Below are 21,452 nucleotides of genomic sequence, written 5' to 3'. Positions count from 1 at the left end.
CTGCCTGCCCCCCAGGGCTGCTCTGCAGCTGGTGCAGCAAACTGGACATCCCATAGCCCGGGGAGGGGGGAGCCCTTGCCCTGCCAGCCCCCCAGCTGCGTTTGGCTCTGGGCAGGAGGATTCAGGAGGAAGTCCCCGGGGTCTCAGTCCGGCAGAGGCATCTTCAGGGCTCCACATACGGGGAATTTTTACTACCCAAACTGCATCCAAGGCTGGAAAAGGGAAGAGGGGGTGGGAGAGACGTCCGAAGGGCTGCCCCCTGCAAGATGGCGGAAGCTTGTTTTCTGCTGCTCTGGACCCAATCCCATGAATCCAAATGGCAAGGAGCTTCTCCACCCCCATCAATCTGCCTGGACACTGAGGTCCAGCTCTGAGAGCCTTCTGGCAGTTCCCTCACTGTGAGAAGCGAAGTTGCAGGGAACAAGGCAGAGGGCCTTCTTGGTGGTGGCACCCACCCTGTGGAACGCCCTCCCATCAGATATCAAGGAAATAAACAACTCTCTGACTTTTAGAAGACATCTGAAGGCAGCCCTGTTTAAGGAAGTTTTTAAAGTTTGATACTTTATTGTATTTTTAATATTTTGTTGCAAGATGGGTAGGGCTGGAATAAATTTTTACTACTACTCCTCCTACTACTAGGTAAAGGTAAAGGGACCCCTGACCATTCAGTCCAGTCGTGGCCAACTCTGGGGTTGCGGTGCTCATCTTGCTTTATTGGCCGAGGCAGCCGGCGTACAGCTTCCGGGTCATGTGTCCAGCATGACTAAGCCGCTTCTGGTGAACCAGAGCAGCGCACGGAAACGCTGTTCACCTTCCTGCCAGAGCGGTCCCTATTTATCTCCTTGCACTTTGACATGATTTCAAACTGCTAGGTTGGCAGGAGCAGGGACCGAGCAACGGGGGCTCACCCCGTCGCAGGGATTCGAACTGCTGACCTTCTGATCGGCAAGCCCTAGGCTCTGTGGTTTAACCCACAGCGCCACCCGTGTCCCCATTTATTACTACTACTATTATTCTGACTCAGTATTGGGAAGGGCTTTCTGGTGGTCTGCACAATGCGATGCACTTAACCTCCAAAGGTGATGGACTCTCCTTCGTTTGAGGTTTTCAAGCAGAGGTTGGATAGCCACGTGCCAGGGATTCTTCCGTTGCGATTCCTGCACCCCCAGGGGTTGGACTAGATGACCCCGGGGTCCCTTCCAACACTATAATTCTACGACTTACATTTATTGCTCCCTGTGATGGGCAGAGATGGCTCCCACCCGGGGGGGAGAAGAGCAGCTCCATGTGCTCCCCCCTCCAAAGGGAGTGGCGCATGTCTCACTGCAGCCACATCTCTCTGGTCGCACAGAGGCGTCTTGTGACTAGTCGGAAAAACCCATCTTGCTTCCTTGCTGCCAAGTCCCTGGGAAGTCACAGAGTGTTTTTCTGCGCATTGCAAGGCGGGCAATCGTGGGTCAAAACACTCCAGTGTCATTCCACCTCTTTCACTCCAGCTGATGATTTCATCCTGCGTAACCGTTCTCTCCTCCTTGTATATATTAGCAATGTCTCAGAGGGAGGGGGGGTCAGCCTAGCCTGTCATCATTTCATGTCTCCAAAGGTCACCGGAAAAGAGCAGAGGAACAGACTTGTGCAAGAGAGCCCCCCAGCAAGGAAACAAAGGGAAATGGAGCAAACTTTTGGAAACCCCTGGCCTTTGGGTGCTGCTGACGGACACCCGTGGGTGGGGGGCAAATAAAGGGTGGGGAAGATCTGGAGAGAAAACACGCACTCCCCTCTCTCCATGAGGATGTGGCTCCCCCAAAAAAACTGTCAAAAGCCCAGGAGGAACCCTGCCCTCTCCAGAGGGGTGACTAAATAATAATCATAAAAATAAATTTTATTTATACCCCACCCTCCCCAGCTCAGATATAAAACAATTGATTGAAATACAACTTAAACACAAGATTAAAATACAACATTAAAATGCAGCCTCATTTCAACAGAAACTCAAAAACTTTTTTGGGGATGAAAACGTCAAGTCTTCACCAAGGCCAGCTATCCAGACTGGTCCTACCTGGGCCAGAAAAAAGCCGGGGAAGTCCCCAAATAGGAGTTCCATCACAGAAGGAGAAAGGGAGGAAAGAAACTCCTGTTTGGCTTCTTCCCATATCTCAAGAGCAGCCCTTGTCTTGGGTTGAGAGTTTCCTAGGCTCCTGAATCCCACAGACTCCCAAAGAGTTGCAGCGGATGCCTCTCTGTGCCCCTGCCCAGTAGACAAGTAGACCAAGAGCCAGGAGCTGGAGCTGGTTTGCTGGACATATCTAGATCTGGACAGCTGGATCATAGTGGGCACCTGCCAATCACCTGAGGCCAGGTGAGGTCAGAGCCAGCAGCCGGACTGTACAGATGCTTCACGCCGCCCCCCATGCAGTTCCACTGCAAGGCCAATCCCAGCAGGGCTGGCGCTGAGTGCCGGGTTTAAAGGTGCTGAATACCCAGCCTGCTTGCAGAGTGCTCTGGAAAGGAATGAATCAAGAGCCCTGGTGGATTGGAGATTCTCAGTTCCTGATGCACAGGGCTGCCTCATGGGTGGGGCTCATTCCTGCAAGTGGATCCTGTGGTAGGAATTTTGAGGTCTTAAAGGTAAAGGGACCCCTGACCATGAGGTCCAGTCGCGGACGACTCTGGGGTTGCGGCGCTCATCTTGCTTTATTGGCCGAGGGAGCCAGCGTACAGCTTCCAGGTCATGTGGCCAGCATGACTAAGCCGCTTCTGGTGAACCAGAGCACTGCACGGAAATGCCGTTCACCTTCCCGCCGGAGCGGTACCTATTTATCTACTTGCACTTTGACATGCTTTCGAACTGCTAGGTTGGCAGGAGCAGGGACCGAGCAACGGGAAGTCACCCCGTCACGGGGTTTCAAACCGCCGACCTTCTGATCGGCAAGCCCTAGGCTCTGTGGTTTAACCCACAGCGCCACCTGCATGAGGTCTTAGATATATGTTAAATATTCATAAACGTACCAACCAAGCACGTACATAGATCAGCACAGGAAGACCAACCTGAAACCATTTTTGATTCCCAAACTGACCTCAATTACTTCTCTGCAAGGTCAAAGTGGGAAACCTCCCCATTGTCTCTTTCCTCACAAATCCTGTCTTAAAGGCACATTTAAGATATGAATAGGGTGTGAGCCTGACCTGGCTCAGGAACTAAGTATTTATCATTATGAAAGACTGGCCAGGCTCCTCAGGCAATCCAGTCAAGTGACCATTAAAGAGGTAACCTGGCAGACAGGAGGTAAACAAAGCACTCAGATTTCTGCTGTAGACCGCCCTTTCTGTGATGTAGGTATGATGTGTCGGGGTGGTGGTGGTCTTGAGCTACACCCCTTCTGTGATGTACGTATGATGTTTCTGGGAGTGGTGTTGATCTACAGGGTGGCAACTTCAAAAGTTTATATAAGGACGGGCACACCTTTGTTGGGGGTCCTTCCTCCTTTCCTGCGTGTGTGGGGAGCACCCTGTTGCAACAGATCAATAAAGATCAGGCTTACTAGCTGCTTTGCTTCTCAATATTCTCTGGTTGGCCTCTGTTGTTTTCTCCTACCAATAGGGAAGGACTCTATATGGGCTCTTGGATACCCCATAAGGGAAAAAGGGCAGATTTATTTGTTTTCAACAGCCACACATGGAAGTGCTTTAGTGTCTGAAAGAGGTGATCCCAAAACTTGCAAGCCATGCAGGGTTTGGGTTTGAACTGGGAAGGCATCTAGCCTCCCACACGTGGATTCCTCCCCACCCCCACCCCAAAAAAACACCTGGCATTAGCTTTTGTGTTTGGATGCAATACCGTATTTTTTGCTCTATAAGACTCACTTTTTCCCTCCTAAAAAGTAAGGGGAAATGTGTGTGCGTCTTATGGAGCGAATGCAGGCTGCGCAGCTATCCCAGAAGCCAGAACAGCAAGAGGGATTGCTGCTTTCACTGCGCAGCGATCCCTCTTGCTGTTCTGGCTTCTGAGATTCAGAATATTTTTTTTCTTGTTCTCCTGCTCCAAAAACTAGGTGCGTCTTGTGGTCTGGTGCATCTTATAGAGCGAAAAATACGGTACTTTCCAAGTGATTTCTCCCACTGGAAAAAGTGCAGGCGAGCACCAAGGGCAGGAAACGCTACTTTGCCCAAGCGGGAGAGTAGTGGTTCTGCTACTCTGCTCGCTCTGGAGACCTTCAGTTGCTCTTTCCTGGCCTGGGACCCCCCCTCCCAGGGCTGCCACCCTTGCCCACCCCAGGAGGAGGGAGCAGTGGGATTCCCCAGACCCCATGATGTGGGGCAGGGCCTGTCCCCTCGACATCTTTGAGATTCTGGCTCTGCTCCTCTCTGTGTTCTTAGCACAGCCATTAAGGCAGGCATGGATTTAATCCTGCTATTTTTTTGTGGGGGGGGGGAGAGCAGAGGGAGAGGATAACTCCCCTTCTTGCTCCCTGAAGTGGGAGTGAGGCTGGAGTGGGTCCTGGGCAGCTCAGGAATGCCCCCTCCCCAAAGCATGATGGGGTCACGGGGGGGGGGCGGCCTGCTGCTTTCTCAGCATGTCTGTCAGCCCTTTTAATAAGTGAGCTAATGAACTTTGGCAAAGTGGGGGGGGGGGCTCTGGAATGGTTCCCCCAAAGCTGGCACCACACAGACAGGTAACAAAGGCTGGAATGTGCAGCTGGAGGGAGGAGGGGAAGGGGGCAGGCCTGGGATGGACCCCCTCCCTGGCAGGATGACCGATGGTCTCGCAGGGAAGAAATCTCCTGAAGGGAATCGGTGGGGAGGGGCATTTTTGCCCCCTCTTGCAATGACAGAACTTGGGGGCACCCCCTGAAAGTTGGCTGGCGGGGAAGAGAGAGAGAGAGAGAGAGAGCGCGCGCAAGAGCAACAGCACATGCTTTCCATAAGGCAGGATTCAGTAATGGTGCTCAGGGCCACAGAACCAGGCAGGCTCAGAGGCAAAGGGCACTCCTTACTACTGCCAGTCAGTGTCGACAATTCTGACAATTGTGTAGTGAGAGGGGGACCCCAAGGGTCATCCAGTCCAGCCCCCTGCCGGGCTGTTGTGGAGAGTGTGTGGTTCATTGAATCATAGTGTCAGAAGGGACTCACGATGGCCATTCGTCCAGCCCCCTGCAATGCAGGAATCTCAGCCAAAGCAGCCATGACAGATGGTCATCCAACCTCTGCTTAAAACCACCCAGGAAGGAGAGTCCACAATCTCTTGTGGGAGTCTGTTCCACTGTCAAACAGCTTATACTGTCAACATCAACTTTGTTGGACTGGCCATGTTGTGCGGATGCCTGATGATCGTCTTCCAAAGCAACTACTCTATTCCGAACTTAAAAATGGAAAGCACAATGCTGGTGGTCAACAAAAGAGGTTTAAAGACTAATCTAAAAAAATGTAGTATAAACACCGACAACTGGGAAACACTGGTCTGCGAGCGCTCCAGTTGGAGAACAGCCTTTACCAAAGGTGTTGTGGGCTTTGAAGACACTCGAACTCAGGACACAAGGGAGAAACGTGCTAAGAGGAAGGCATTCCTCTGGGCAAACCCTCACCGTGATCAGCTCCCACCCGGAAACTGATGTTCCCACTGTGGAAGGATTTGTGGATCCAGAATTGGCCTCCACAGTCACTTACGGACTCACTGCTAAGACCGTGTTCATGGAAGACAATCTTACTCGGCTACGAGGGATCGCCAAAGAAGAAAGAAGAAGACTGTCAGAAACATTTTCCTGATATTTAGTCAGAATCTTTGTCTTGTAACCTGAATCCATTGGTTCCAGACTTGCTCCCTCTTCCATGCAATGTACAGTTGCAGACGCTTCAGGTTACATACGCTTCAGGTTACAGACTCTGCTAACCCAGAAATAGTACCTCGGGTTAAGAACTTTGCTTCAGGATGAGAACAGAAATCATGTGGCAGCAGGAGGCCCTATTAGCTAAAGTGGTACCTCAGGTTAAGAACAGTTTCAGGTTAAGAACGGACCTCCGGAACGAATTAAGTTCTTAACCCGAGGTACCACTGTACTGAGATCCTTGAAGGTCGTTCTCGCATCCCTCTCTGTCTCCTCCAGGCTTGCTTCCCAAACCCAGAATCCTGCCCCTCCCAGCGCAAGGCAGCTCTCTACCTTCCAAGGCTGGCCAAGTTATTTTGGCACCCCAGACACAAAGTCCCAGAAGTGCGTCTCCCTGCAGGCAAAAAATACCTGGCTACTAAATTAAATAACCGTTTGCTGCCCTTTCTTGACATTTACCAGCCGCCGCCTGGGGCAACCACCTCCCTCTCTCGCCTAATGGCAGGGGCCGGCCACAGGCGGAGAGGGAAGGCTTTGATGGGGAAGCCAACGTAGTGCCCACTCTGAAGTTTGGGCTGAAGCTTTCATCACCTCTAGCTGGGGGGGTGGGAGTTGTAGTCCCCAACATCTGGGGGGGGGGGGGCTGGGCACTGGGTTTAGAGCCATTTGCAGCGTGTGGGCCCCTTGGCAGCCGTGAGGCTCTGTGCATATGGATGCTGAGAAGAAGGCTGGATTTCAGAATACCAGGGCACTGGGGTGGGGGGCAGACAGCAGGGGCACAGCTTCCGTGCCAACTTCTTTTCAGTTGCTGCTAGGCAGCGAGGGAGCCAGCGGTGGGAATCTTGGACTGGGCTCCCTTGAGCTAGGTGGTACTGGATCTGGTCTGCCAAATCGCTCCTTTGGAGAAGCTTAGAAGTCACCCGAGAGAGACAAAGGGCTTGGGGAAAGATCTGGATGAGAAGCGGCTTTGTATTTTGTAGGGACAGGTGTGCCCGTCCTGCGTTGAAGGCTATGGGCAGGATTTCCTGGGTTGAAATGCTTTACGTAATAAGCCAGTCTTGCACTGGCATTGTATACGGTTATTTGTTTTGAGGTTGGGAAAAAAAAAATCAAATATTTAACAACAAAGCACCTTGGCGTTTGTTCCGTGCGTTTGAACTTCTCCGAGGCACCTGCCTGGCTGCTCTTGAGGCCAGCTGGGACTTGGGCTCCATCCTGCCCACCTCTCCTACCTGCCCTTTCAAGCTGGGAGCTGTGCCTGGTCGGCCGGCCTGCCCGCCCTGCTGCCCTCCTTGACTCCGCAGTCACTGTGGCTGTGTGACCCGGCTCAAGAAATGCCAAACTGACTGAGCGTACAAGTTTCCGTTGGTAGATTAATCAAGTACATTTGTGTTCAGGTGGGGATATTTCTACATATCTAAACGATGCCCACGTGTGTGTTACCTGCGCCAGGGTATCCTCTCAGTACAGGCGTCATCACCTCCTCTAAAGGCAACGCGTAAATATACGAAAGCTTCAAAGAATTGTAGAGTTGGAAGGGACCCCAGGGGTCATCTAGTCCAGCCCCCTGCAAGGCAGGAATCCCAACACATCCCCGGCCAGATGACTACCCAACCTCTGCTTAAAATCCTCCAAGGAAGCCCTCCGCTTCCCCAGAGAGTTTTAAGTCCGCTGCCTAGTTAATTGGCTTTTAGTTAATTGAAATGTCTTTTTAATGGTTCACCCAACTGACGAGCTCTTGGTCCTTGATGCTTGAGGCCAGATTTTGCAGCCACAGCCGGTGTGCGTTTGGGCATGGCGGGGGCTGGGGGGTGGGCTTCCTCTCCCTTTACTACCCAGGGTGGAGCAGGCAGCTGTTGCAGGGTCCTCTCCTGGCAGCCCTCCTCCCTCCCCCTGCCTGCTTTGGGTGCCCCATAGCCTCCCTCTCTTCTGCCGCTGCCTCCCCCTCGATCTGCCCTCTTGTTCCTTCTGCAATCTCTTAACCTGTCAGGTGAAGGCAGACCGGGGGCCCCTCTGCTGGGGCGAAGGTTGGCCTGGAGCATTGTGGGTAATGGGAGCCAGCTGTGCGGGGGGGGGGTGCTGACAGGCCAGCCCAGGCCTCCTGAAGGGGCTGCTGTGTTTTGCTGGCAAGGAGATAAGTGGGGTTGACCCCGGCCTGATTGCAGGGTCAGGGCTCTCCGGTTTCTCCCGGGCATCCTGTTCGCAGTCAGGATTAGGGGTGAGGATGGGGGTGGGAGAGCAAGCAAAGCCCCCCCCCCTTCCTGGGAGCTGCCAGGCAGCCTCCTTGCCACTGTCAGGAATTCCTCATTTACCTTCGGATAAGCAAGAAGGGTCAAAGGACATCCCTGATTACCCCCAGCCCTGTACATCCCCTATCGCGGCTGCTGGACCTCATCCAAAAGGAACCCCAAACCCCCTTGAATCTGTTCCATGGCAACTTGAGCAATAAACCAGTCGGCAAGGAGGCATTCTGGCTCCTGTGGCAGAACCTCCCTTCTTCCTGTCCACTGCCGACTTCCCAGCCCCAGTCAAAACACAAGAATAAACTGAATAATGGGAAGTTTGCTGCCCTTTCATGGTGACCCAACTCTACCATGGGAGCAGCTGCTACCAACTTCTTCCTCCCAGGAGGACTGCCTTGGGCTTGGCAATAATAATAATAATAATAATAATAATAATAATAATAATAATACAACAACTTTTATTTGTATCCAACCCTCCCCAGCCGAGACCAGGCTCAGGGCAGCTAACATAAAATATAAACATTGATATAAAATCAAACAATAATTAAATCACCCTCTTAAAAACAAGTCAGGATAAAATTAAAATCTGAATTAGATGGCTTTCCGCAGGATTTGGGTTGGGAACAGTAAATACTCATCAGGCCCAACTGTGTACGCTGATCTTATATGGGCCTGTGAGAATGCTAGGAGGCCTCTTTCGTACTAGTTCTTATACAAAAAGCTGTGGAAAGATGTCAAATCCCACAGGGCCCTGATCTCTTGTGGCAGAGAGTTCCACCAGGCCAGGGCCACAGCCGAAAAGGCCCTGGCCCTGGATGAGGCCAGCCTAACCTCCCCGAGACCCGGGATCTCCAGGATGTTATTATTTGTGGACCGTAAGGTCCTCCGTGGGGCATACCAGGAGAGGCGGTCCCATAGGTACGAGGGTTCTAGGCCGTATAGGGCTCTAAAGGTTAAAACCAGCACCTTAAACCTGATCCTGTACCCCACCGGGAGCCAGTGCAATAGGGAGCAAACAACAGGGTCAACGTGTGTCCGGCAGAGAGAAGGTCTGAGGGGGGAATTCGCAAGCAAAAAGTACAGAGGGTTCTGCAAGCCGCCCACGGCGCTGTTCCTGAGCTCCTGCCCTCTGCTGAGCCCCACAGGAAGGCAACACAAAACCAGCCCTGTGGGGTTGGATCAAAGTTTGCAGCCGTGTCCAGGCAGATGTCCCTGAGATGCCCACAGCCCCAGAACTGGGGCGCAACAGCCTCCCCTTGCTTCCCCTTCTGAGAATTTGGTACTTGGAGGAAGACTGACTCTGATGCCAGAGGTTATATCTGTTCATCTATCCACATCTCCCTATCTGTCTTCATCATGATTAGTAGCCAGAGACAGGCTTACCCTCCAGGAATTGGTCTCATCCCCAGTTAAAGCCCCACAAGCCAGTCCCCATCCACACATCTTGTGGCAGTGAGTTCCACAAGGATGTGGGTTGCACTGCAAAGCCTTCTCTAGCTGGGCCTCCCAACGTTAGCACACAAACACACCCGCCACCTTCACTAGAAATGCTGCTTCTGTATTGTGATGCTTTCATTGAGATCCCTGCATTGCAGGGGGTTGGACTGGATGACCCCCCCGGGGTCCCTTCTAGCTCCCCAGTTCTACGTTTCTGTGTCAATAAGTCCTTCCTTTTGAATCTCCTCCCGGCCTTCACTTTCACGGAGTGGAAAAGCCGTCTCTCTTTTCCACTTTCTCTATGTTGTGCACAATTCTATACTCCTCTGCCCCCCCAATACTTGGCTTTCCCCCCAAAGTAAAATGGTTTGGCCCTTGTCTAGCTTCTTGCACCCCCCCCTTCAAATACTGTATGTGCTTCCAATCCACCTTGAATCTAGTGTAAACTAAGATGCTGTCTCTCTCCCCCCCCCCATCACCCCAGAGCTGCTGGCTCAACTTTCTCTCCATTCTCCTCTCTGGTGGAGAAGCAGCCCTTCTCTCCCTTGAACCCCCCCCCCCGCAGCCACTGGGCATGCGCCAAGGCGAAGGCGCTGCTGCAACTCAGAAGCTCCATCAGAGCCTCAAAATGGGCTCATTACTAATTAGGAGAGCTTGTTGTCCGGGATCTGAGACAGGAAAGTCCTCTTAATTGGCGGCAGAGCGGCGGGGGGGGGGGGGGGAGGCTCTGCCAGGCCTGGAAGGGTCAGTGCACTGCCCAGGCTGGAGCCAGATTAGCAGAGGTGAACACACACACACACACACACACACACACACACACACACGCAATTGCACACCGCTGTGGCTTTGAGGCTCATTCTTGCCCGATGAGCTCAGCGCTCAGTTGACTGGATCCTGGAGCCGGGTCCAAAAAGCTCTCAGCCGTTCCTTCCAGCTGGCCCAGGGACAGCCTTGCTCTGTTGCCCCCACCCCACTGCCCCCACCACACAGAGGACCCTTGCTGGGCTCCAGGGGCGCCGACTTATAAAAAATATTGGGGGGGCCCATACCGGGGTCCTGCCGCTGGTTCGCTCGGGTAGCCGGGAGAACGCAGTTCGAGGTGGCGGTGTTGGGGAGAGACCCTCGCTCAGGGCGCCACTAGACTTGGCGGCCGGCGGCCTATCTGGGGGGTTTTGGAGCGTATTTCGGCGGAGCGATTGGGGAGGAGGGGGCTTGTTGCCGGATTCTTCAGCTGAGCCGGAGATCCGCTGCTGGGGGTCCCTGGGCCGAGTTGTGAGCACGGCCTGCTGAAGGGAGATCCAGCCGATTGCGCGACAGGGACGGCCGGGGCTCTCCGGCTAGGGCGCGCGGCTGGCTGGCTGGCGAGGGAGCAGGTGGGGAGGAGGCGGGGGTCCTCACTCTCTTAGGAAACGCACCCGCGCGCCCGATTGCCACGAAGTCCGAAGGGTGCGTGTGTGGAATTAAAAAGCAAAAACGAGATACGGGCAGGGCAGGCAAAGAGTTTTCTGCAAGAGGATGGAGGGCAGGTTGAAGAGAAAATCACTCAGGATGAGACAGTCAAATCAGCCATGATAAAATGGGCTCAGGATATTGGGTATAACATCATGTTTGAGGACTGGGAAAGGTTATGGACCACCGGAATGAAATTCACGGCATGTAATGCCTTGAAGGAAAATATTATGAAAATGATTTATAGGTGGTACATGACCCCAGTCAAGCTTGCAAAAATATATCACCTGTCTGATAATAAATGTTGGAAATGTAAGGAGGCTGAAGGGACATTCTTTCACCTCTGGTGGACTTGTCCAAAAGTGAAGGCCTTCTGGGAAATGATCTATAATGAGTTAAAAAAGGTATTTAAGTATACCTTTCCCAAGAAACCAGAGGCCTTCCTCTTGGGCATTGTTGGCCAGAAAGTGTTAAAGAAGGATAGAACTTTCTTTATGTATGCAACTACAGCAGCAAGAATACTTATCGCAAAATATTGGAAGACACAAGATTTGCCCACACTGGAAGAGTGGCAGACGCAATTGATGGACTACATGGAACTGGCTGAAATGACTGGCAGAATCCGAGATTTGGGAGAAGAAACAACGGAAGAGGACTGGAAAAAATTTAAGGACTATTTACAAAAACAATATAAGTTGTATGAATGTTAAAAATTTACACGATTCGGAAACTATAGCTTCAGCAATTAGATTTGGGAAACAGGAAATTATATTTTAAGTAAGAAAAGGTCAAAATCTAAGGTAATACTATGTTTAATTTAAGATATAAGTAACTGATGAAAAGTATGTTAAATTTAGAGGTATAGTATTTGAAAAGTACAAAATAAGGTACGAAACAAGGTAATAATTTGCTGATATCTTTATTATAAAGAATGCAGGGTAAGGGAGATGCGAGGAAGTCCAGTTAGTTATATAAAAAATGTGTTGAATGGTTGGTTTTCTTTTCTTCTTTTTCTTCTTTTCTTTTTCTTGTTCTTTTACTTTTTTCTTCAGTGTATGTTTCTAACTTTGTATTTGAAAACTTAATAAAATATTTATAAAAAAAGAAGAAGAGAAAATCCTTTCGCTTTTCTGGGGCTCAGGGAAGTCTCAGAGCCGGAGGTTGGGGAAGGGACCCCCTTTGCTCTGCCCTCTTCTCCCGTCTTAGATTTGCATGGGGGTCCCCGCCCGAGCTTGCCTGGCCACCAGGCCACACAAGGGCCGCGCTCTACGCGGCGCACCTTGCTAGCCGCGCAGCTGTCCTCCGCGGCTGCGGAGCGGCCCTGCGCCGGTGCCCAGCCCCTCTGGGCGCCCGCTGCGCTGCCAATGACAAGCGGGCGACGTCGCGGGCGGGGAAGGCGTCGCTTTCTTTCCCGATCCTGCATCCTCCCAGTCTTCCAGCCCTTTTTTGGGTTGGAAGCTCGTCTCGTTCGCCCTTCTCCTTTCTTCACCCTGCGCGCAATTTTCCTCCCTCGTCTCCCTCCCCATTTCTCTCTCCTTCCTTCCTTCCTTCCTTCCTGACTGACTGACTGACTGACGGGCTTGTGCTCGGGCTCATGCTCGGGCTCGGGCTTCGGGTAGGGCTCGGGCTCGGGCTCGGGCTCGGGCAGCCACAGCGTCGGCGGTGTTGGCGATCGGCGGCGCGGGGGGATGGCCCTCCCGGGGGAGCCGGCGCTGCTCAATGGGGTTGCCAAGGAGACAGGCCGGCCGCCCCCCTCCCCCGGCCCGGCGCCCCCCGCCGCGCCGGTGCCCGTTATCGAGCTGGTGCGCGCCGGGCGCCCTATAAAAGCCGCGGACGCGCCCACCGCCGCCCGAGATTATTGGGGGGGCTGAGCCCCCCCAAACGAATTTTTGAGGGGGCTCGGGCCCCCTCAAGCCCCATGGAGTCGGCGCCTATGCTGGGCTCTACTCTCCCGCAGGTCTTCTGTCTGTGCAGGTTTTGTGTGTGCGTTTGTGCGGTTTTTGTGTTTGCGTTGCGAGCGAACGACCAAAAAAAAAAAAGTTCCCCAAACGCTTGCAAAGCCCGCTTTGCTCCTAATCGCCGCACGGCTTGGATTGATTAGGAAAAGTCATTGGAAAAACAAGGAAGTGGTTGATTGGGGTGCATTGAGTGAGAGGCCCGCTGGCTGTTGCAACAGGAGCAGGTCTGCAAGGGGAGATTTTGCTTGGGGAGGGAGTTGTTGAGGAATGGGGCTTGCGTGGAAGGGCCCTTTCCTGCCCTGGCGAGACCCCTCCTGGTCACAGGCTGGTGGAATAAGGCAGCTTCCGCTCCCCAGATCCTGGCCAAGGCATCCTCTTTCTCTGCGCGCCCCCCCCCCCCATGTGAGTATTCACATCCGCAGGGCAGCTGCAATCTGCCTTTGGTCATGTGGAGAAGGGAGACTTCCAAGGCCATTCCTTCCTTGGCAGCGAGAAAGTTGCCTTATGAACTCTGTGGGGTTTGTGACCTCCGGGGCAAAGCGCGCTGCCTCCCGCCCCCCCCAATCCTGGCTTGGGGGTGGGAGGACTTGGGTCCCGCAGGAATGCGCAGCGCCTCTGTAGTGGCTGCGATAGATGCATCTGCTCCCAAGATGTACAGACCCGAACCAAAGGCGTCTCCTAACGCTTCCCTCCTGCGCCTGCTAAAAAAAAACCCCACCACCCCAGGCTGGGAGGGGGGCTGGCTCTGTGGTTGGCAGCACATCAGAGGCTCTGCTTGCACATGCTGGGCTCCCCCCCCATTCTTTCCTTAAAGCCAGGCCCCTCCTTGACACCGTCAATGCCCCCCCCCCAGTCCAGGCGGCGTTCTTGGGCTGTCAGTAGCCCAGGCAGCATTGGAAACACCTGGGCTCTGCAGAGAGCTGCCAAGTGGGGGTCTCCTCTGCACGTGCGAGAGAGACGGGGAAGGGGGGGGACCGTGTTCAATGCTGCCTTTCTCCCAGTTCACTCTCCCTTTCGGCAGAGTGCGCAGTGTGTTCTGGGGCCCTCGCTGCGCTCAGCTGGGGCAATCCCGCCTGCGCATGATGCATGAGCAGCAGGCAAGAAGGGCAAAGGAATTTCAGGGTTTGCATGCCTGCTTCTGGGGCCCTATTGGGACGCGGGTGGTGTTGTGGGTTAAACCACAGAGCCTAGGACTTGCCGATCAGAAGGTCGGTGGTTCAAATCCCCACAATGACGGGGTGAGCTCCCGTTGCTCGGTCCCTGTTCCTGCCAACCTAGCAGTTCGAAAGCACGTCAAAGTGCAAGTAGGTAAATAGGTACCGTTCTGGTGGGAAGGTAAACGGCATTTCCGTGTGCTGCTCTCGTTCACCAGAAGCGGCTTAGTCATGCTGGCCACTTGACCCGGAAGCTGTATGCCAGCTCCCTTGGCCAATAAAGCGAGATGAGCGCCGCAACCCCAGAGTCGTCCATGACTGGACCTAATGGTCAGGGGTCCCTTTACCTTTACCCTCTGGGGCCCTGCTACATCTGGGGGGCCCTGAAGCTGGAACTCCCAAGCCTTGCCACCAGCAATGAGGTCTGGGTGACCCCTGTTATCTTCGCCAGTGGGGTTGTTCCACAACAGATCCCCACAGAATCTTTACAACATCTGTGCTGCTAACTCTCAAACTTTGGGATGGTGGAAATAGCTACTGCGGGAAAAATATCAATTTGAGTCGTGCCACTCAAATGGGGTCTACGAGACCCATAAGCAACATGGACTGAAGTCGCTTTTGAGGTCCCTCTGGGATTAGGGGCCCTTGCTTCTGGGGCTCCCCAGAGCCCTGCAGAGAGAGGCTTGCACTGCACTCTGCAAAACTGGGGGGGGGGGGGCTGAAAGCCTCACCCATTTCAGGGGAACTTAGTGGAGCAGGCACTGTTTGCATGCAGGCCTGGCCTGAGACATTTGGGCCTGGGGAGGGGGGTGGCCCCCTGCCCCATTCTGCAAACAGATGCTCACGGGACCAGCACTCAAACCCCATGCTGGTGCATCCTCACACACACAAAGGCATGAGGCCACAGGCTAGTTTGGGGAGAGGTCTGCCCTTCCACCAAGGGGGCGGCGGCTGCTGTCTTAAGAGTAGGGTTGGCTTTCTCTGTATGTCCTTCATCTACTACACGGCTTGGCCCAAACTCCCCCTTCTTCCGTGAGCACGATCCGGCTTAAGTTGCTTAGTGCATCCCCGCTCAGCCTGAGGCTTGTGGCAACCATAGTTGGTCTGCGCTGGTCCCAGGGAGAGCCAGAAAAGAGCCTCTGAGACTGGTTTGGGCCCCAGTTGGGGAACTGGATTGGTGGGGGAGAGGGAGGAAGAGCCATGCCACATAACCAGGGCAGCAGCGGCAGCAGCAGACGAGGAGGGCTTTGGGAGGGCACTGGGAGGAGTGCCCAGCACCAGCCTTCGCCCGCTGGAATGCTGCTCGGAAACGGCAGGGCTCCGGTTTCGCTGACGTGTCTGCCACATCCAGGCTGCTGAGTAACGTCTGCTGTCACTGCTGCCCCTTTAATTACGGCTCCTCCAAGCGCAGCCTCAACCCAGGTCAGGAGTGGGACATCGCAGTGCCAGGATTAAGCCTGCCGCAGGATTAATTGCAGGGCGGATCTCCACCCTCCTCCTCCTCGGGGCTTGGCAGGGACAGGTTCTGCGAGCCGCCTCTGCCTTGCTGTCTCTCCTTCGCAAGAGCTGCCCCATCTTTCGCACTCTGGCCATCCTCCTGGGGCTCAGCCGCTGAACTCCCTTGGGCCTCTGGGCTCTCCTCTGCTGCCCCCGGGACAGAGCACAGCGCCCACAAGGGAAGCCGCAATGGCTCAGGTTCATTTGGGTATCAATGGCTCAGGGCCCCCTTTTGCAGCCTGCTTTGTCACCCCTCTGTGGGGCACAGAAGGTGACCAGTGGCGCCTGCCCCTCTCCCCTTCCCTCCTGGCCTTGACCGCAGCTGCCACAAGGACACCAGGCTATCCTTAGCCAGGCACACAGAGGTAACCCGTCATTAGCTCAGGGTGGTGCTGGCCGACCTGCGTTCCTGCGGCTGGGTTGTCAGCGAGTCAGCTGGGTTGGCAGGGCTGCAGCGCCACCTCTGCTACCAGAGAGGCCTTGGCACTGATGGCACCTGTGCCCTCCGCTGTGCCGCACAGGAGAGAGTTCCTTGCGGGCAGGGAGCATAAGCAGAGCCTGCCGGATGAGGCCCATGGCCCCCCCACTCCAGCCTCCTCTTCTCCCTGGGGCCAACTAGATGCCCTCAAGCAGGCTCCGAGCGCAAGAGCCCTCTTCTCCTCTCCTGAGGTTTCCAGCAACTGGAATCATTCGGGGGCAGAGCAGAGCCATTGATAGCCCTGTCCTCCTTGAATTTGTCTCAACACCCTCTTTTAAAGCTCTCCATATTGTGGGAGGGAGTTCCATAGTCTATAGCAGGGGTAGGCAACCTAAGGCCCGGGGGCCGCATGTGGCCCAATCGCCCTCTCAATCCGGCCCACGGACAGTCCAGGAATCAGTGTGTTTTTACATGAGTTGAATGTGTCCTTTTATTTAAAATGCATCTCTGGGTTATTTGTGGGGCATAGGAATTTGTTCATTTCCCCCCCTTCAGAATATAGTATGGCCCCCCACAAGGTCTGAGGGACAGTGGACTGGCCCCCTGCTGAAAAAGTTTGCTGACCCCTGGTCTCTCTCTCTCTCTCTCTCTCTCTCTCTCTATATATATATATATATATCTGCTGTCTGAAAAAGGACTTTCTTTAATCCATCCTGAATTGTGCAGCATTCATCTTCACTGAATGCCCATGAATTTGAGTGTTATGAGAGGGAGGAAAACTTTCCTCTGTCCGCATTCTCCACGCCCTGCATAATTTTATAAACTACAATCACGTTGCCTCTTACTCACTTTTCCTCTAAAACTGCCTTTCCTGCGAGGGAAGAGAACTGTGCAAGGTTCCCCCTTTGGGGGGAGGGGAGGGGGGCTCCCTTACCATGTTGGCACCCTCAGTTTATCTGTTTGCCACAAATGGCTCTCCACACAAACACAGAGCCTCACCACATGCCAGGTGTCCCAGCCCCTTGGCACAGGGCAGGGGAGGCCACGTCAAAGGAATCTTCTGGTCTTTTTGCTGGGGGAACATGAAGAAGAGTGGGGGCCACATGTGCAAACCCTTTCCTGGCAGGCTGGGGCTCCTTTTCCCCTGCCTCTGCCGCACACTGGGGCCCCCACAGTCTGCCACAGAGCTGCCTCTTAGGTGCCTGTTGGACACGCTTCCTGCCAGCTCACCTTCCTGGCAAGTTCCTCTCACCAGCACGACAAACAAGGCAGCCATTGTCCGGCTCAGGCCGGCCGGCCTCTGAGCCGTCTCTGCTGGAGTTTGGTGCGAGCAGCCGCCACACCAGGAAGAAAGGGAGGTGGCGGCAGTGGCAGGATCCACCCTGAGGAGGGCAAGTTCCAGTGCCCTCTCGGAACAGCGCCAGAGGCTTCCTTGGGCAGCTGCCCACTCACAGGGCTCCCTCCCGGCTTCTCTGCGCTGGGCCTCTCGCCTGGCAAATACAGGCACTCCTTTGCCATGGAGCAAGTCAATGCTCAGCTACCTTGTCCAGTCAAGCTGTTTCCAATCCCTGTTGGACTTCTGACTGTGCTCACATTCTCTGACATGATCATAGAATTCCAGACTTGGAAGGGACCCTGAGCGTCATCTAGTCCAACCCTCTGCAATACAGGAATCTTGATCTTCTGCAACAGATGGCCACCTGGCCTCTGCTTAAAAATCCGCAAGGATCCCATCGGTTCCCTTGCAGAGTTGGCTAGATGCGCCCATTGCCTTTGTTTCTCCTCTGCCAGGTTCGTTTCTGGGCATCAGTTGGGCAGCCAAGGTTGGCACTGCTCTCTGGCAATCCCCGGGCAACGCAGAGCTGCGCTGCTGCTCAGAAAGGCCTCCCCTGCCCGCCCAGCCCCTTGGCCCTTTGCTTCCCCTCCTCTTCTCCCCTCTCCTGTCTGCTTGGAACGGGTTTTGCAATCTTTCCAGCAGCCCAGCCTCCTCGCTCCTCTCTGGCAGGCATGGGGGGGACGGCTGGGGCTCCCCTCAGGTGTTCCGGAGGAGGCAAGCCAGGAAGCCAGGCCTTCCAAGAAGAAACTGATTCCAGCCGCTCCGCACGGCCAGAGCCAGTTGCGTGGGAGGAGGAGGAGGAGGAGGAGGAGGAGGAGGGCTGGTGCACCTCTTGCGCACCCTCCTGCCTTGCGCACCCTCCTGCCTTGCGCACTCTCCTGCCTTGCACACACCGCCAGGAATGCTGCTCCCCAAGGACCAACTAATGAGAATTCCAATGTTGTGAGGCAGCTGCTGCCTTTCTGGTTTGGGATGCTTCTAAGGAAGAGGCTGGGCTGTGCATCAGGGAGGGAGGGAGGGAAGGAAGGAAGGGGCGCCCCCCAGGTGAGCCAGCTGGGTGCTGCCAGGTGGAAAGGTGACCTGTTTTGACTTTGGACTGGGTCACTTGGTGGCTCAGGAGGCGCTGTGAGGAGCTGCGGTGAAGAAAGGTGGGAAAGTCTGGGACTTTTTATAATAATAATAAATAACACCAAGTATAAAAACAATTGATTAAAATACAACTTAAAAACAAGATTAAAATACAACATTAAAATGCAGCCTCATTTCAGTAGAAACTCAAATCAAAAACTTTTGGGGGATGAAAACGTCTAATCTTCACCAAGGCCAACTATCCAGACTGGTCCTACATGGGCCAGAAAAAAGCCAGGGAAGTCCCCAAATAGGAGTTCCATCACAGAAGGAGAAAGGAAAGAGGGGGAGGGGATCGAGTTGATTCCAAGCCAAAGGCCAGGTGGAACAACTCTGTCTTACAGGCCCTGCAGAAAGAAATCAGATCCTGCAGGGCCCTGGTCTCATGAGACGAAGCATTCCACCAGGCTGGAGCCAGTGTTGAAAAGGCCCTGGCTCTGGTTGAGGCTAATCTGACTTCCTTAGGGCCCAGGACCTCTAGGGTGTTGCTATTTATGGACCTTGAGGTCCTACGCGGGGCAGACCGGGAGAGGCGGTCTTGTAGGTACGAGGGTCCTAGGCAGCATAGGGCTTTAAAGGTCAAAACCAGCACCTTAAACCTGACCCTGTACTCCACCGGGAGCCAGTGCAGCTGGAAAAGCACTGGGTGAATATGCTCCCATGGCAGGGAGTTCAGAGGCAGCGCAACAGAAATGTGTAAAATTATGCTTGGTGTAACTCACGGGCTTCCAATGAAGCTGAGCATTGGAAGATTCAGGACAGATAAAAAGGAAATCCTTTTCATGCAGCGTGTAGTTAACGTGTGGAACTCCCTCCTGCAGGAGGCAGGGATGCCCACCAACCTGGGCGGCTTCAAAAGAGGATCAGACAAATTCATGGAGGAGGAGATGGCTCTTGGTGGCACTCACCACAGTGACTACAGAGGCAGCAATGTTTCTGAAAGAGTGTTGCGCTTGAGCTCATGTTCTGCTCCCTGGCTTCCACTGGGGCAGCTGGGCAGCCACTAGGAGAACAGGGTGAAGGATTAGATGGGCCATGGGCCTGATCCAGCAGTCTTTTTATATATATATATTCTTGGTGTTCTCTTTGATTAAAAACAACTCTTCATCAATTTTTTGTTTTTCTGATTAAGCAGGCAGCAGATTTTAGAGTGTTACAGTGGTACCTCTGGATGTGAACGGGATCTGTTCCGGAGCCCTGTTCGCATCCAGAAGCGAATGCAACCCACATCTGGACGTCTGCAGGTTGCGATTCGGCACTTCCGCGCATGACGTCATTTTGAGTGTCTGCACATGCACGAGCGGCGAAACCCAGAAGCAACGCACTCCGTTACTTCCAGGTTGCCGCGGAGCGCAACCCGAAAATATTCATCCTGAAGCTACTTCAACCTGAGGTATGACTGTACTATTAAAACTCTTCGCTTCAGAACTGCATATTTATCTCTTAAGTCAGAAGCTGTTGCCTTCTGCCGATTCAGAGTCGTGGTCCATCTCGCTTGGTGGCCCCCCCCCCCTGGAATAGCAGGGGTGGCTCTATCCCAGCCCTGACCGGGGATTTAAGAGCAGGGGCACATACAGGCGCAAAGGAAGAGCTCTCGGCTGCTGAGCCATGACCCAAAAGTGATAGTTATAAAGTTTATTTGGCAAGGTGGCAGCTCTGCATCCTCGAGATCGCCGTGAATTAGTGCAGAGGGCCTGCCAGTCTTGGAGGGGGCATTCCTCTGAACGCCAGCCGCTCGGGCAGCAGAGGAAGCAAGGACTGTTGCCTTCAAGCCTGGCTGTGAGTTTGGTAGAGGCACCTGCCTGTCCCCTCTTGGAAACAGGGTGCTGGTCTAAGTGGGCTGTCAGTGTGATTCATCAGGGCTCTTATTTTGTAATCATAAAGAGCAAGGAGAATGACTTGGGAAGTGATGGACAATCCTTCAGTGGAGCTTTTTGAAAATAGGTTGGGTGGCCACCTGTCAGAGATGCTTTCGTTGAGACGGCTGCATTGCAGAGGGTTGGACTAGATGAACTTTGGGTGCCCCATTCTACTCTACTTTTCTGTTGCTCTCTGGCTTTACGTCTGTCTTAACAAGGTACATAGTGGGGGCACAAACCATCACCTTTACCTCTTTTAAACCATCCAAATTCAACTACAGTGGACACTCGAGTTGCGAACGTGATCCATGTGGGATGCACATTCGCAACCCATGTCTGTGTGTCTATGCATGCGCGGGTTGCGATTCAGCGCTTCTGTGCATGCGTGACCACCAAAACCCGGAAGTAACCCATTCCGGTACTTCTGGGTTTCGGCGGTCCGCAACCCGAAAAAACGCAACCTGAAGCGGCTGTAACCCGAGGTATGACTGTACTGCAGGGTTTCGTACGTAGCAGAGCAGCTCCCTCACTGCGATCTATGGAAAGTCATCCCTCGACTGTACTGCAGGTTGTTTTAGAAGTTGGGCTGGGCTTGCTAAATTATTGGATATTAGCTTACCAAGCCTCAGGTGCCCTCTGTGCCACCCTGCCTGCTCCTTCCCCTCCTCCCTGGGCATTGTGCCCCCAGCCGTGGCACATGCATGGCCTGCAGACCCCTGGCCCCCACCCCGCAGTATCTAACCCGAGCAGCTACAACAGCAACATATGCAGGGCCCCTAAGCGGCAGGGCAGCAGCTGCACATCTGTTGAGCACACATCCCATTCGCTGCCACCAGCCCTGCCTCAGTTTCCCTCGTAGCAGAGAGCACAATCCAGTTCAAGCCCTGGATCCCTCGGAAATATGTTCAGAACCTGTGGCTCCATGGAGCTCTGTAGCATTTGAAAAAGCAGCTTGTTCCTTGAAGCAATCGCGCATTCTGTGCCAACTTACAGAAAAGTATGCCAAGGCCTTTATTGACTGGTCCAGGGGGTGACTGGGGGAGGTAGGTGGACAGTGGAAGGGGAAATACAGCAGGGATTTTGTTTTGAAGAATAATTCCAAAACATAATTTGTTGTTGCATTTTTTATCTAAACCACTTAAGATTTTTTT

At 53.8% G+C, this 21,452-nt stretch overlaps 2 protein-coding genes and 1 long non-coding RNA gene across 3 annotated transcripts in view; 2 read left to right on the top strand and 1 right to left on the bottom strand.

Moving 5' to 3' along the window:
- Positions 1-21,452, top strand: part of LOC310693055 (coronin-7-like) — a 118,487-nt gene that overhangs the window by 53,413 nt on the left and 43,622 nt on the right. The gene's annotated exons all lie outside the window — the stretch shown is intronic.
- VASN (vasorin) overlaps positions 1-21,452 on the bottom strand; it is a 28,040-nt gene that overhangs the window by 4,239 nt on the left and 2,349 nt on the right. The gene's annotated exons all lie outside the window — the stretch shown is intronic.
- On the top strand, positions 1,955-3,788 carry LOC310693160. Its single transcript, XR_014519024.1, has 2 exons — positions 1,955-2,605; positions 2,961-3,788. It is a non-coding gene; the product is annotated as an uncharacterized lncRNA (long non-coding RNA).

This window comes from Podarcis liolepis, assembly GCF_965112155.1.
Source record: "Podarcis liolepis genome assembly, chromosome: 14".
NCBI classification, from domain to species: Eukaryota; Metazoa; Chordata; class Lepidosauria; order Squamata; family Lacertidae; genus Podarcis; species Podarcis liolepis.
The sequence above is the reverse complement of the archived record's forward strand: the minus strand, read 5'-3'. Positions and strand labels throughout refer to the sequence as shown.